The sequence below is a fragment of the Psammomys obesus genome, unplaced genomic scaffold (genome assembly GCF_907164565.1).
Source record: "Psammomys obesus unplaced genomic scaffold, mPsaObe1.curated_primary_1811, whole genome shotgun sequence".
Lineage (NCBI taxonomy): Eukaryota > Metazoa > Chordata > Mammalia > Rodentia > Muridae > Psammomys > Psammomys obesus.
In genome coordinates, this window is record NW_026595903.1 from 9,858 (window position 1) to 24,278 (window position 14,421).

The 14,421-nt window shown below is 38.0% G+C and overlaps 1 long non-coding RNA gene across 3 annotated transcripts; it reads right to left on the minus strand.

The window, feature by feature from the left end:
• Positions 1 to 11,060: 11,060 nt before the first annotated feature.
• On the minus strand, positions 11,061 to 14,374 carry LOC129685924 (uncharacterized). Of its 3 annotated transcripts, none has more exons than XR_008721557.1 (4): positions 14,269 to 14,374; positions 14,012 to 14,032; positions 13,244 to 13,854; positions 11,061 to 11,810 (listed from the first exon to the last, which is right to left on the minus strand). It is a non-coding gene; the product is annotated as an uncharacterized LOC129685924 (long non-coding RNA). The 3 variants fall into 3 exon arrangements; XR_008721558.1 differs by lacking the exon at positions 14,012 to 14,032 and having other exon boundaries at positions 13,244 to 13,314; positions 13,581 to 13,854; positions 14,269 to 14,368; XR_008721556.1 differs by lacking the exon at positions 14,012 to 14,032 and having other exon boundaries at positions 14,269 to 14,372.
• Between the last annotated feature and the right edge of the window lie 47 nt (positions 14,375 to 14,421).

The window sequence follows — 14,421 nt, forward strand, 5'->3', positions numbered from 1 at the left end:
TTTTTTTTTTTTTTTTTTTTTCAGTTTCAACGAAGGCAGGAAGACTGATAGACCCCAACTTTAATGTTGAACAGGTCCTGATCTAGTTCTTGTCAGACTGGCCAATAGGCCCCTACTGCTTGAGGAAAAGGGTGCCAGTACTTTAAATCTTTGTTTCATGTCAGGAGTGTGAGGAAGCCATAACTTTGTCATCTTTGTTATCTATTTATGGCTTCTCTCCCTGTCTGTCCTATAAGTAATCTTTCTCTCCTGTATGTCACCAAAATGAGAAAGAAGGATGATTCATGGAAAATGATAGTGAATTACAGAGATAAATTAAATAGTGCCTCTCATCTGTGCTGCAATACCCATGTATCCATGCTGTAAGAGTTGAAGGAAGGGTGGAATATGGCTACTTTCCAGATGACATGGCTGTTTTGGCATCTTGAAATGAGAACAGCTGTGAATACTCATAGGAAACCTTCATATGACTGGAACTATTGGGGTTTTCATTTAAACAAGTTCTTCTCAACCTCCCAAATACTGCAACCCATTAATATAATTACGCATGCAGTGGTGTTCTCTGACCATAAAATTATTTTGTTGCTACTTAGTAACTGTGATTTTGCTACTGTTATGTATTGTAATATAAATATCTGATATGCAAGATATCTTATATGTGACCCCTGTGGGATTTGCAACATTCAGGTTGAGAAATGCTGGTTAAGAGGGGAGGGCTAGAGGTGGTAATTACAACCTCATTGATAATACAGCCACTCTATCTTGCACCCACCTCCTGGATTTATGTAATTCTGTTTCACCTTCATAACATCCCCTGAGGTACTAGAACACCATGAAACAAAAGATTGACTAAAGTGAGTAACTCCAAGAATACAGCTTTCAGGAAGCTATTAGCCTTGTTTATTTACTCCTATTCAGTTTTATTTATTATTACTCTTATTATTATTATTATTATTATTGATGTTTTTATTCAATTGAGAGAAAGAAAAGGTGTGGATTTGGGTGGAGAAGTGGATAGGACCTGGGAGTAGTTGGGAGTGGGAAATCATAATCAGAATTGTGTGAAAAAATCTATTAAAAACTTAAAAAAAATAAAAATGAAAGAAAAACAAAAAGCCAGAACAAGGCCAGACACTGTGATGTGCATCATTAATTCTAATATCCTGGAGGTAGAGGTAGGAGGATCTCTGTAAGTTTGAGACCAGACTAGTCTACCTTAGTAGTTTCAGATCAGGGCTAGATAATGAGACCCTCTCTCAAGAAAAACAAAAAACAAACCAACAAACAAACAAAAACCTGAGCAAGGTCAACAAGATGGCTCAGTGGATCAAACCATGGTGCAAGACTGACTCCCTGAGCTCAATCTTCTGAAAACGTGTAAAGGCTGAAGGAGAGAACTGATCCCATAACACTGTCCTTTGATCAGTCTCCACAAATCACACATCACATGTGTGCATTGGCACATCCATGCCCACACATGCATAGCATCATACAAACATACACACAAACATCTTTTAAAAAGAAAAAAGTCATCAGAGAAGCCATTAACAAATCAAATCAGTATCTCTACTGTAGTTCTTGTAAAATGAATGGAATGAACTGTGATGTGGCTGAAGGAACTTGGCAGTCAGAACTACAAGAAGCCATCCTTCATTTGAGCCTAATGAGGGACAATGCTCTAATATTTGAAACCAAATTCCTCGATTTATGCTATTATTCAACTTTTTATTTTAAGTGGTTTAGACAGATATTTGTATATAAAAGTAAGCCCATTCTTTGAACTTAAGTCCATTATATAGCCTCACTCATCCCTGTTGGTGCTAAACAACTACAAATACAGAATATGTTCTCAGTGTGTACACATGTATACAAACCAACGAGATAAAAGACATACATGATAGGACAACTGCTTCTTTCTACTTCACGTGCTGCTTTGAATTATTTCAGCTCTCCCCTCTAAGTCAAGAAAAGCATATCATATTTCCTAATTCATCCTATCAATGTAAGTACCAGGAGAACTAATATTCATGGCAACTATACAGATATGTGTCCTAGAGGCATGTGTGGCTCTGCTGCAGGAGTAGGAAGGTAGAGGATTCTATTTGCTCTTTTTTTTTTTTTGTTCCACACCATACTCAAGGTATTTCATTCATTCATTCAGCTAGTCAATCTGTTTTTGAGGGTGGTATGTGAATGTGTGTGTGGTATATATACCTGTGTGCATTCAATTGAGGGTGTTCATCTCTATGCTTATTGAGGTCAGAGGAGGATTATGAAGTGTCTTGCCCTAATATTCTCCACCTTATTACCTTGATATAGGATTTCTCACTGAACTTGGAGCTAGGCTGATATCTGGCAAACTCTGGAGATGCTCCTGACTCTGTCTACCATAGCACTGGGGTTACAGGTACATATGCTATGCCTGGATTTTCACTTGATTACTTAGATTTTGTGCTTGGTTCTTCATACTTGCACAGTAAGTGCTATTATGAACTGAGCCATTTCTCTAGCCTTCAGCCAACTCTTTAAGGGTCCCAATATACATATGTTTTGAATATTAACAGTGGTATTGTAGTGTTAAGTATGTGTAATCATATCCCCCAGCAACTGACAAGTACCTGAAAAGTTGGACTTCTTAATGTTTCAGAAAAAAATATGTTATTTGAATTGTATTGATCATTATTTCTCTCAGTTCTAAGGGACACTGAACCCTCTGAAGCCAAAATTTACAGTATACAGATATGTGTTATAGAACTTAGCTGGGCCATGACAAATTTCAACCATTGTCATGTTATCTTTGACTACAAGAAGCCCCAAGTTTCTTGTTGAATTCAAAATATCAAAAAGAACCTCCAAAACATGAAGCTGATTGAGTGATCCTCCACATCCAGTAAGTAAGCCATCACTCAGGTTCCTGTACTAAGACGATGATTCATCAAGCTAAACTTAGATGTAATTATTCTTCTGGTTAGTCATTGGGGTCTCACATGGCGTGAATATGTATTTATTCTGCCTAGGCTAAGTAACAACACAGCTCATGGAGAGTTACTTTAAAATCTTAGGCATTTAAGCGGGTTATATAATGTAACATGAATGAAATTGGTCTTAAAAGTCTAACTTTGTTGGCATGACTATATTAGGTCATTCTTAAAAGTAAATAGTAAAAGCTAATTAAGTTTACTTGGGATGATATGGAGTGCAGACAGGATTAAAGGGCTTACCAGGGACAGATTCATCAGGAGTGGAAAGGGGTAAGAGAAACTAGAGTTTGCAAAGTCACTGGAATTCTTTTTTTTTTATATATATATTTTATTTTTCTTTTTAGTTACATTTTGTTAACTCTGTGTCCCAGCTGTATCCCGCTCCCTCATTCCCTCCCCAACCCCACACTCCCTCCCTGGTCTCCTCCCTGCCCCTTTCCAGGTCCCCTGATAGGGGAGGACCTCCTCCCCTTTCATCTGACCCTGTTTTATCAGGTATCTTCAGGGTTATAACCTAGAACTTCTGCTCGGATGTGGCCTGTGGTAGCTCAGTAACCAAGTAGTTTTCCAAAGTAAGGGGAACACGGACTATTTCTAACAGGATCTCAAGGGCAGGCTGTTTGACACCCCCACCCCCAGGGGAGGAGCAGTCTGTTAGGCCACAGAGGAGGACTTAGCAGTCACTGGAATTCTTATATTCACAATACACAGGAAGGTAGTAGGGATATTTGGATATTACCCAATATATTTCAACGCCCAGCTCAAAGATTCATATGGTTATTCATGCCCAGAAAACTGCAAAGCCCCTTTAAGAAACAAAATATCTATCGGTATGAGTGTAGACAATGGACCAGTGGGGCAATATCAAATGTAGCCCATATTTTCACAGCTTATAATATAAATTTAATTTTACCCATGGATAGAACTTAATTCAATTAGTTTTAAACTCCATTATATTGATTTCTATTTCAATCGGAAAGACTCATCTTTCTGGTGTGGTATGCTTATTTTAATGGCTTCCTTCCTACATACGTGTTAAATAATTTACCTACTGTAAAGGTGCCTTAAACAAATGTACAGACTATATTTGTTTATAGTAATGTAATATTTATAGACGAAAACATATTCAGGATCATATTGAAGAGCTCAGCCTGAATCCCAGGAGGCCTGCTGCTACCAGGGACAGAGAGGTAAGACCCCTATGCTCCAGCCCCATGCCTGCTAGGTGCCCTTAGGCAAGCCCAGCAGCAGTGAGCTACACCTTGTCCCCTGAATGCTCCATCTCTTGAACCTAACTGCATTCCCAGAGGCCTGCAGTCATCAAGGACCACCTGGTAAGACATGCCTTCCCCTATCCCCTTACCACTGGTTTCCCTAAAACACCCCCATCAGAGGTAAACTGCATCTGCCCCAGGAATTCCATCTTCTGGCCCACATGTTGGGCTATATCACTGGAGACCTGCCAATGCCAGAGACAACTGAATGGCTAAAAGCCAGTGTAAGAACACAATCAACCAGAGCCAGGACAATATGGCACTTCCAAAACTCAGCTGTCATAATACATCACTTCCAGACTATCTTAGCACAGCTGAAGCACAAAAAATGACCTTAAATCTAATCTTATGGAAATGAAAAAGGCCTTTATAGAAGAAATGAACAAATCCTTTAAAGAAATACAAGAAAAATACAATCGATGAATTAAAGGAAATGGATTATACAGTTCAAGACCTGAAAATGGAAATAGAAGCAATAAAGAAAACACAAACTGAGGGAATACTAGAGATGGAAAACTTAGGTAAGAGAACAGAAACTATATATGCAAGCATCACTAACAGAATACAAGAGATGGAAGAGAGAATCTCAGGTCTAGAAGATATGATAAAGGAAATTGATACATTGGTCAAAGAGAATGTCAAATCTAAAAAGTTTTGAAAACAAAACATCCAGGAGATTTGGTACACTATGGAAACACTAAACATAAGAGTAATAGAAATAGAAGAAGGAGAAGATTCCCAGGTCAAAGACCCAGAAAATATTTTCAACAAAAGCGTAGAAGAAAATTTCCCCAATCTAAAGAAAGAGATCTCTATAAACACACAAGAAGCTTACAGAACACCAAACAGATTAAACCAAAAACAAAAAACAAAACAAAAAAACCTTCAGCCACATAATAATCAAAACACTAAATGTACAGAACAAAGAAAGTATGAAAAGCTACAAATGAAAGAGGCAAGTAGCATATAAAGGCAGACCTATATGAATTACAATAGACTTCTCATTGGAGACATTAAAAGCCAGAAGAGCCCAGGCAGATGTCTTGCACTCTGTAACAGACCATAGATGCCAGCCCAGACTATAATACCCAGCAAAATTTTCAGTCACCACAGATGGAAAGAACAAGATATTCCATGACAAAACTAAATTTAAACAATATCTTTTCACAAAACCAGCGTACAGAGGATACTAGAAGGAAAAATCCAACACTCGGAGGTTGCCTTTACCCAAGAAAGCAAAACCAAAAGAAGGGAAACACACACACAAATAAACACACACACAACACAGTACCCCAATCAACATCAAAATAACACGAATTAACAATCAATGTGGTGCTTTCTCAGACAAATAGGAATAGTGCTACCTCAAGACCCACCTATACCACTCCTAGGCATATATCCAAAAAATGCTCAAGTATACAACAAGCACATTTGCTCAACTATGTTCGTAGCAGCTTCATTTGTAATAGCCAGAAGGTGGAAACAGCTCAGATGTCCCTCAACTGAGGAATGGATACAGAAATTGTGGTACATTTACACAATGGGATACTATTCAACTATTAAAAACAAGGAAATCATGAAATTTGCAGGCAAATCATGGGAACTAGAAAAGATCATCTTGAGTGAGGTAATCCAGAAGAAGAAAGACATACATGGTATATACTCACTCATAAGAGGTTATTAACCATATCATGTAGGCTAAACATACTAAAATCTATACTCCTAAAGACACTAAACAACAAGGAAGACCCTCAGGAAGATGCTCAATCCTCATTCAGAAGGGTAAACATGATAAACATCTGAAGCAGGAGAAGACAGGAAACAGGACAGAAGCCTACCACAGATGGCTTCTGAAAGACTCTACTGATGGAGATATGGAAGCAGAGGCCAAGATTCTTTGGGCAGAGTGCATGGAATTTTATGAAAGAAGGGGGAGATAGAAAGAGCTGGAGGAGACAAGAGCTCTAAAAGGAGACCAACAGAGCCAAAAATAACTGGGTCCAGGGGGGCTTGCAGAGACTGATACCCCAAACAAGGACCATGTGTGGAGAGGATCTAAAACCCCTGCTCAGATATAAACCATAAACTCAGTCTCCAAGTGGGTTCCTTAGTAAGGGGTTAAGGGGCTGTCTCTGGCATGAACTCAGTGGCAGGTTCTCTGATCATCTCCACCTGTGGAGTGCAGCCTTGCCAGGCCACAGAGGAAGACAATGCAGCCACTTCTGATGATACCTGATAGGCTAGGGTCAGATAGAAGGCAAGGAGTACTTCCCCTATCAGTGGACTGTGGGGGAGGATGGGAGGAGAAGAGGGAGGGGGAGATTGGGAGAAGATGAGGGAGGGGGTCACAGCCAGGATACAAACAACTTTTAAATAATAATAATAATGATGATAATAATAATGATAATAATGGCCCAGGGTAGCTAAAACAGTAATGTACAATAAAAGATCTTCTGGAGGAATCTCCATCCCTAACTTCAAGCTATACTACAGAGCTATAGTAATAATAACTGCATGTTTGGCATAGAAATAGACTGGTTGATCAATGAAATTAAATAGAAGACCCAAAAATAAACCCAGACACCTATGGACATTTGATTTTTGAAAAAAGAGCAAAACCCATACAATGGAGAAAAAGACAGCATCTTCAACAAATGGTGCTGGTCTAAGTGGATGTCTACATGAAGAAAATGCAAATAGATCCATGTTTATCTCTGTGCACGAAACTCAAATCCAAGTGGATCAGCGACCTCAATGTAACACGATACACTAAATCTCTTGGAAGAGTAGTGGCGAAGTGCCTCGAACTCATTGTCACAGGAGACAACTTTCTGAATAGAACACCAATAGTTCAGGACCTCTTGAAACACAAAAGCTTCTATAAGGCAAAGGACACTGTCAATAGAACAAAACAACAGTCTAGCGATTGGGAAAAGATCTTCATGAACCCTACAACAAAGGGTTAATGTCCAAAATATATAGAGAACTTAAGACATTTATAATAACAAACCAAATAACCTAATTTAAAAACCGGGTATAGAGCTAAACGGAGAGCTCTCAACAGAGGAATATTGAATGGCAGAGAAGCACTTAAAGAATCACTTAATGTCATTAGTCATCTGGGAAATGCAAATCACGAGGACTCTGAGATTCCATCTTATGCCCATTATGATGGCTATGATCAAAAACTCAAGCAACAGCACATGCAGGTGAGGATGCGGAGAAAGGGGAATACTCCTCCATTGCTGGTGGGAATGCAAATTTTGAGAACCAATTTAGAAATCAATCTGTTAGTTTCTCAGAAAACTGGGAATAGTTCTACCTCAATACCCAGTTATAGCTGTCCTAGGAATATACTCAAAAGATGTTCCACCATACCACAAGGATACTTGCTCAACAATGTTCATAGTAGCTTTTTTGGTAACATTAAGAAACTGGAAACAACCTAGATGACCCTCAGCCAAAAAATTGATAAAGAAATTGTGGTACATTTACCATAATTGTGGAACACTACTCAGCTATCAAAAAACAGAGACATCATGAAATTTGCAGGCAAATGGATGGAATTAGAAAAGATCATCCTTCTCTGACATGAACTCAGTGGCTGGCTCTTTGATTGCCTCCCCCTGAGGGGGGACCAGCTTTACCAGGCCACAAAGGAAGACTATGAGAGACAGTCCTGATGAGACCTGATAGGCTAGGGTCAGAGGGAGTGGAGGAGGACCCCCCTTATCATTGGACTGGGGGAGGGGCATGGGAGGAGAGGAGAGCAGGATTGGAATGGGATAAGGGTGGGGTTACAGCTAGGATACAAAGTGAATGTATTGTAATAAATTAAAAAAAAACTATTAAAAAAGAAAAGATCATCCTGAGTGAGGTAACACAAACCTCAAAAGACATGCATGTTATGTACTCACTTATAAGTGGATATTGGCCCTAAAATACAGGATAGCCACCCCACAATCCACCCAAAAAGCTAAGTATCAAGTAGGGCCCAAAGGAGGATGCTTGAATTTCAATCAGAAAGGGAAGTAAACTAGCATGTGAAGTAGACAGAAAGAGGCAACTGTGTGGGAGAGGGAGATGGAAAGGGGAACTCAGATGGGGATCAGGTGTGGGGAAAGGGGGAGAGCTGGGAGAGAGAACTAAAATCCATGAGGGGGCTTCTGTGGGACAGAGGTGTCTCCAGGCACTGTATGGTGGTGACCCTAGCTAATACTCCCAGCAGTAGGGGAAATGGAGCCTGAAATGGCCACCTCCTGTACTCAGGGAGACTCTAGAGGAGGGTAGGGCACACCAATCCTCACACAAAACCTTTAATCCAGCCAGTCAATGACTGGCCCAACTTGAACTGCATACTATGAAAAAGCCCACAACTGACATTATTAATAATATTTTACTATTCCCTGCAGACAGAAGGTTGGAATAACAGCCATCTGAGTGGCTCCACAGAGCAGCTGATAGAAACAGATGCAGAGACCCACAGCCAAACATTAGGCAGAGCTCAGGAAATCTTATGAAAGAGGAGGAGGAAGGATTGAAATAGCAAGAGAGGTCAAGGACAGCACAAGAAAACCTATAGAATCAACTAACCTAGATTCACAGAGCCCATAGAGACTGAACCACCAACCAGCGAGCATCCATGGGATGCTTTTAGGTACCCCAAGGCACACCCACAAATATCACCGATGTACAGCTTGGTCCTCATTTGGGACCTCTCACAGCAGGAGCAGGGGCTGTCTCTGACTTTGCTGCTTGCCTTTGATTCCTTTCCCTTAACTGGACTGTCTTGTCTAGCCTCAATAGGAGATGTGCTTAGTCCTAATTGATCTACCAAGGTGGGTTGATACTCATGGAAAGTCTCTCTCTTAGTAGAAAGGGAGTGGGTACAGGGGGTAAGGAGGTGAGGTGAGAGGGAAGGACTGATAGGAGAGGAGGGGATGTGAGTGGGAAGGACTAGAAGGAGAGGAGGGAGGGGGACTTCCTACTGGGAGATAAAGTAAATAAATTAATTAATATAAAATATATTTAAAACCACTGAAGACACTTAAACATGCCTCAGGATGCTACAATATAATTTGTGCAAAAGAAGCACATTCAAAACAAATATTTGTGTAAAACCAGCAAGTAAATGTCTTGTTTTTATGATGTTTGATGAGAAACCTTTGTCATTACCCATGAGCTTTGACGGTCATATGGCCTCCTTTGTGTTTCCTTCCAAAGTAAATAATAAATTAAGTAATAATACATTATTTTTTTTGAGTGGACAACCATGTTTTATTCCAGATTTTAGTTGAAACATTTTGGATTTCTCTCCCTCTAGGTTGATATTAGGCTTCTTTTTTTTTTTTTTTTGAATTTTATTTTTTTCTTATCAGTTACATTTTATTAACTCTGTATCCCAGCCTTGTCCCGATCCCTCATTCCCTCCCAGTCCCTCCCTCCCTCCCTCCTCTCCACTGTGCCCCTTGCCAAGTCCACTGATAGGGGGGACCTCCTCCCCATTCATCTGATCCTGTTTTATCAGGTATCTTCAGGACTGGCTGCAAAGCTCTCCTCTGTGGCCTAACAGGACTGCTCCTCCCTTGGGGGGTGGGGAGGCCAAAGAGCCAGTCATTGAGTTCCTGTTAGAAATAGTCCTTGTTCCCCTCACTGTGGGAAACCAATTGGGGTAATAATAATCTTAATGTGATTAATTTTACTGTGTTTTTGTAGGAAATTTTAAAGAAGTATTAGGGTTCCAAAATTATTATCATGGTTATTTTATACTAAACTAGTAAAATAAACTACTCTTCACATTGCATTCTTGAAAGTTCCTTTCAGAGTAACCTTAGAAGATTCTTATCTGATGACGATGTTTTTATAGTATTTGACACACCATTTTTTTTTTTTTTGGTTGAGGTATGCTTGCTTACCATGTACAGACCTTAGTTTTAAACCCCAGTTAAAAAAAAAAAAAACAAATAAAATTTGGATTAAGTTTAGGTATTGTAAAAAATGTATAACTGGGTTTTCAAAAATCAGATGAAAATAAATCTCTTATCCAGATGTTCTCTCAGATATCCAGATGTTTTCAAAACTAAGTACTGTTTCTGTGTACCTGAATGATTGGTCATAAAGTATGATTAAAATATTATGAAGTCTGAGTTTACCTCTAAAATGATATTACCTCTAATCAAACCTTGAAGCAGAATTAATCTCATGCAATCAGTATATGATGTGGCAATTTACACACACACACATATATATTTCACATATACCTTATATGTTATGAAGTACAAAGACATAAATATCAGTGGTTGGTATGGTTTTATTTGATGGCCAAATATTAAGTTAAACATTCCTACTAATTTGTGAACTGTCTTTTGATTTTTTTTTATTTACTCAGTTATGATTAGTATTAGGTCTCTAGTATTAGGGCTAACTAAGGTGCTTATAAACATATCAAAGCAGATATTGGCTGCCAGGTTGTCCCAGCATTCCTCAGCCCTTACATGTTACAGGGTCCTCCTGGGAGGCATGTCCTTCCCTTTTTGCTGAAACCTCCAGCTCAGCTGCTGGGCTGGCCTTCTACCAGCTGCATTTCCATTTTGGTTACACTGATCCTTTTACCCTTTTTTTCTAATGGCCTCTTGACCTCTTGGCTGCTACTCCAGGTTCCCCTTTGTCTATCTCCTCTCTCTTTTCATATGGCCTCATTCAGTCTGCTGGTCATGTTCACTTTAGACTCTTCCAGATGCCTCTGTTCATGCCTCTGGGTATGCTCTCTCTCATGTCTACAAAAAAACTGCCACTCAGCCATACCTAGGAAAGTCATGTCATTGTTTTAATTATTTATTTTTCATTCATTTAGTAGTCACAGTTTAACACCAACTTACTTGTTTTTTTTAAAGTCAAAGTTTCAGGCTCTGACAGATCAAGATTATGAAAACCAACCACTGTTTGGGAAAGGTGCAGATGTCTTTAGGGCATCCATTCTTGTACCTAATCTTGTCTATCTGCCCTTGTAATAAGGCAGAGACAGGTAAAATTCTCTCTTTTGCCCAAATATTCATCCATTTGGTTCTTTGTTGTTTCTGATATATCATAAGCTAGATGGTGGATATTGGTGTTGGCCCTTGTGGATGTTGATTTCAGCTATGCAATTTTAGAGATAACTCTGAAAAGAACTTTCAAGGAAGTAAATGCAGTTTTTCTGATCTCCAACCTAGGTTAGGTGCATCAAGATCAAGGGATTTTATTTAAAGTGTAAAAGGATATAAAAACACAAGTAGGAGATTCTGCTGTCCCAGTTAAAGGGTATATTTAAAGTGTTTTCTTATGAACAGTTTTACCTAAGAAAGCCTTTAACCTAGTTTGCACTTCAATTACTCCACATAATTACTTAGCTAATTTTAGGTCTTAAACAAACCAGAGATGGTCATCAGCAAATTGAGTGCCTCCACGACTTGAATCTGGCAGAATGGTCTTCGCTTTATAAGTTTAATGATGTCTGCCTTTCCACTTCTGTCCATCAGATACAAACTAGTTCGAGTGCCCAGCAATAAATTGACTCCTGTTCAGACACAGACAAAGAAAAGTGTTGTATTAACTGATTATAGTTATTAGCATGTATTAATTCTATAGAAAGTGGTTTCAGTGTGTTTTTTTTAACTTATCTGTCACATAATTTAAGCAAAATCACTCTCATTTACCTCCTTATCATTTTCTTTTTCACTCCCTCTAGTCCTTTTCCATTTCACTAATAGTCCCCATTATACTTTTAGGACCTTAAATTAAAAAAAAAAAACCTACATTTTGCATATGAGGCCAAATGTGTATTTGTCTTTATTCATTTGGCTTATATCAACAGTCAATTATAACTTATTTTCCTACAAACATGATTCTACTCTTTTCACAGCTGAATAACATTACCATGTATATGTGTATTCCATATTTTTGCCCTTTATTGATTTTCTAAATATATATTTAGGTTTACTAAATATATATTATAAATACTGATTTACTAAGTATATATGTATAATTACTTTTGTAATTTGAGTTTACTAATCTATGTAAAGATGATTTTCAGCATTTCAGTCTACTGTTAGCCTTGTTTACCTCATACTATTCAACTATGTACACTCCTATCAGCTTATGTCTCCTAAAAATGTGTAAGTAGACATCCTTACACTGTAGCAATATTTTATTGCCTGCTGTCTTGTGTGCCACCTGACATACAGAATATTGTGTATACTGTGTCACAAACATTTGCAGAACCAATCGGTCCTTCTGAAAATTACCTTTAAGCAAACTTATTCTGTACAAGCACAGTTTATTTTGGTTAATTTTCTAGATATGAAACTACATTTCTGGGTAGTTGCCAGACTGAAGTGCTTATGCCACTAAATTGGAAAATCATTGAGGATGACCATTTTCTTCAAATGGCTCAGTAAATATAGTTAAATTTGTTACTTGCTTCTATTTTTTTATTTAAGAAACTTCTGTTCAATCATGCATTAGGTGAAAATCTATAAAATGTGAAGTTTACTTTGGATCTCTCCCCTGGTTGTGATTAAGTTATTTTATAGTAATGTTTTATACAGACTAGCTTGGGACTACCTATAATCTCAGCCCTGCTGATATGGTCATAAATTTTCTAAAACAAAGAGTAGAAAAAGTTTGTTAAATTTAAGACTTTACAGAGAGAAATTAGACTCTAGAATTAAAAATCGGAAGATCCTGCAGAAATCTTTCTTGTAATAACCATATGCCAATTTATAAAACATTAAACTCAATTTTTCAAATAGGATAAAGTCTAATTTTGTATTTCCCTCCAGTTAAGTTAAAAAACATAAAAAAATAGAAGACATTAATTCAACAAGCCAATTCAACTGTCAGCCAATTACAATAAGTTCATTTTAATTATACTGGCAATGGTAAAAATGTTTTACTTCTATAAGCTTTGCAAGTTTTCTACTTGCAAAGTTTCAAAAAAATCAAACTTACCCCATAAAGAACCACAGCAGATCTCAGAAGTGAACCCTTTTCATACACGTGGATTAGTGGTTTGTTATATGCTGGAGAGACATAGAGTGGGTTAACATTGACTTCAGATGCTAGCTGAGGTGGGTTTTCATGCACCTCAACAAATCTAGCATATATTGTAAAGGGAAAGGTATTGAGACAAATCACTGGTCTATACACTAATGTGCCAAGTATTTCCATAATGGAGATATCCCTCAAATTTGATTTCCTTATTGCATTTCATCTTTTATGCAAGTGTTTTTGTAAATTAATTTTTTAAATTTAAATTTAATTTTTTGACAATTTATTCATTATATACCTGTTCTTAGCTCAATGGAAAATAAGAATCATAGTGGTTAAAATAAATTGCTGAGTATGAATTTGATTTGTGGCTTTGATTAAAGTGCAAAACCAAGAACTGAATGAAGGACTCAATATCTCAATTGCAGTTCAAATCTAGTCATCATAAAGATTCAGTGACAGCTGGGTGTGATAGCAAGGGCTTGTGATCCCAGGAAGATGAGGAAGTCAGTGCCAGTAACAGCTATAGAATGAGGTCAGTGCCATCCTGGTTACACGAGACTCCCAACAATCTAAGAGAACAGAAAAGATTTTACTGAGGAGTAATTAGAAATATATAAATATATATTATTTATTTATTTGGGCACATATATTGGGGCTTCGTTCTTTCCTTCCACCATGTGGGTCTAGGGGATTAGACTTGTTAGGCTTGGTGGCAAATACCTTTACCTTCTGAGTCTTCTTGCCAGTCTGAGGGATAAATTTTTAAAAGCATGCATCAATCTCAATTTATACCAAACAAATATTCAAATGAATTACTGGCTGAGCAAGTAGAAGCATTCAGCATGGAAAATCACACCAGAAATACTCAAAGATAGCATTCACACTGCCAGTATCAGAAGTAGAAGCAGAACCTCTGGAAGATGAGTGGATGTTAGGAAAACCTAATGTTGGTGATGATTCTGATATATCATTGTTAGGCTCACCATTATGTGCTAGGGATGTTTTACCCAAGGCAATTGTGTCCGAGGTCTCAGTTCCACCATCTGATTCCTAAAAGAAGACCAAAGACCAACTTTTAATCCCCATTTGGTTAATAGTGGGAAAATAATGTTATATGTGACTTTAAAATGTAAATG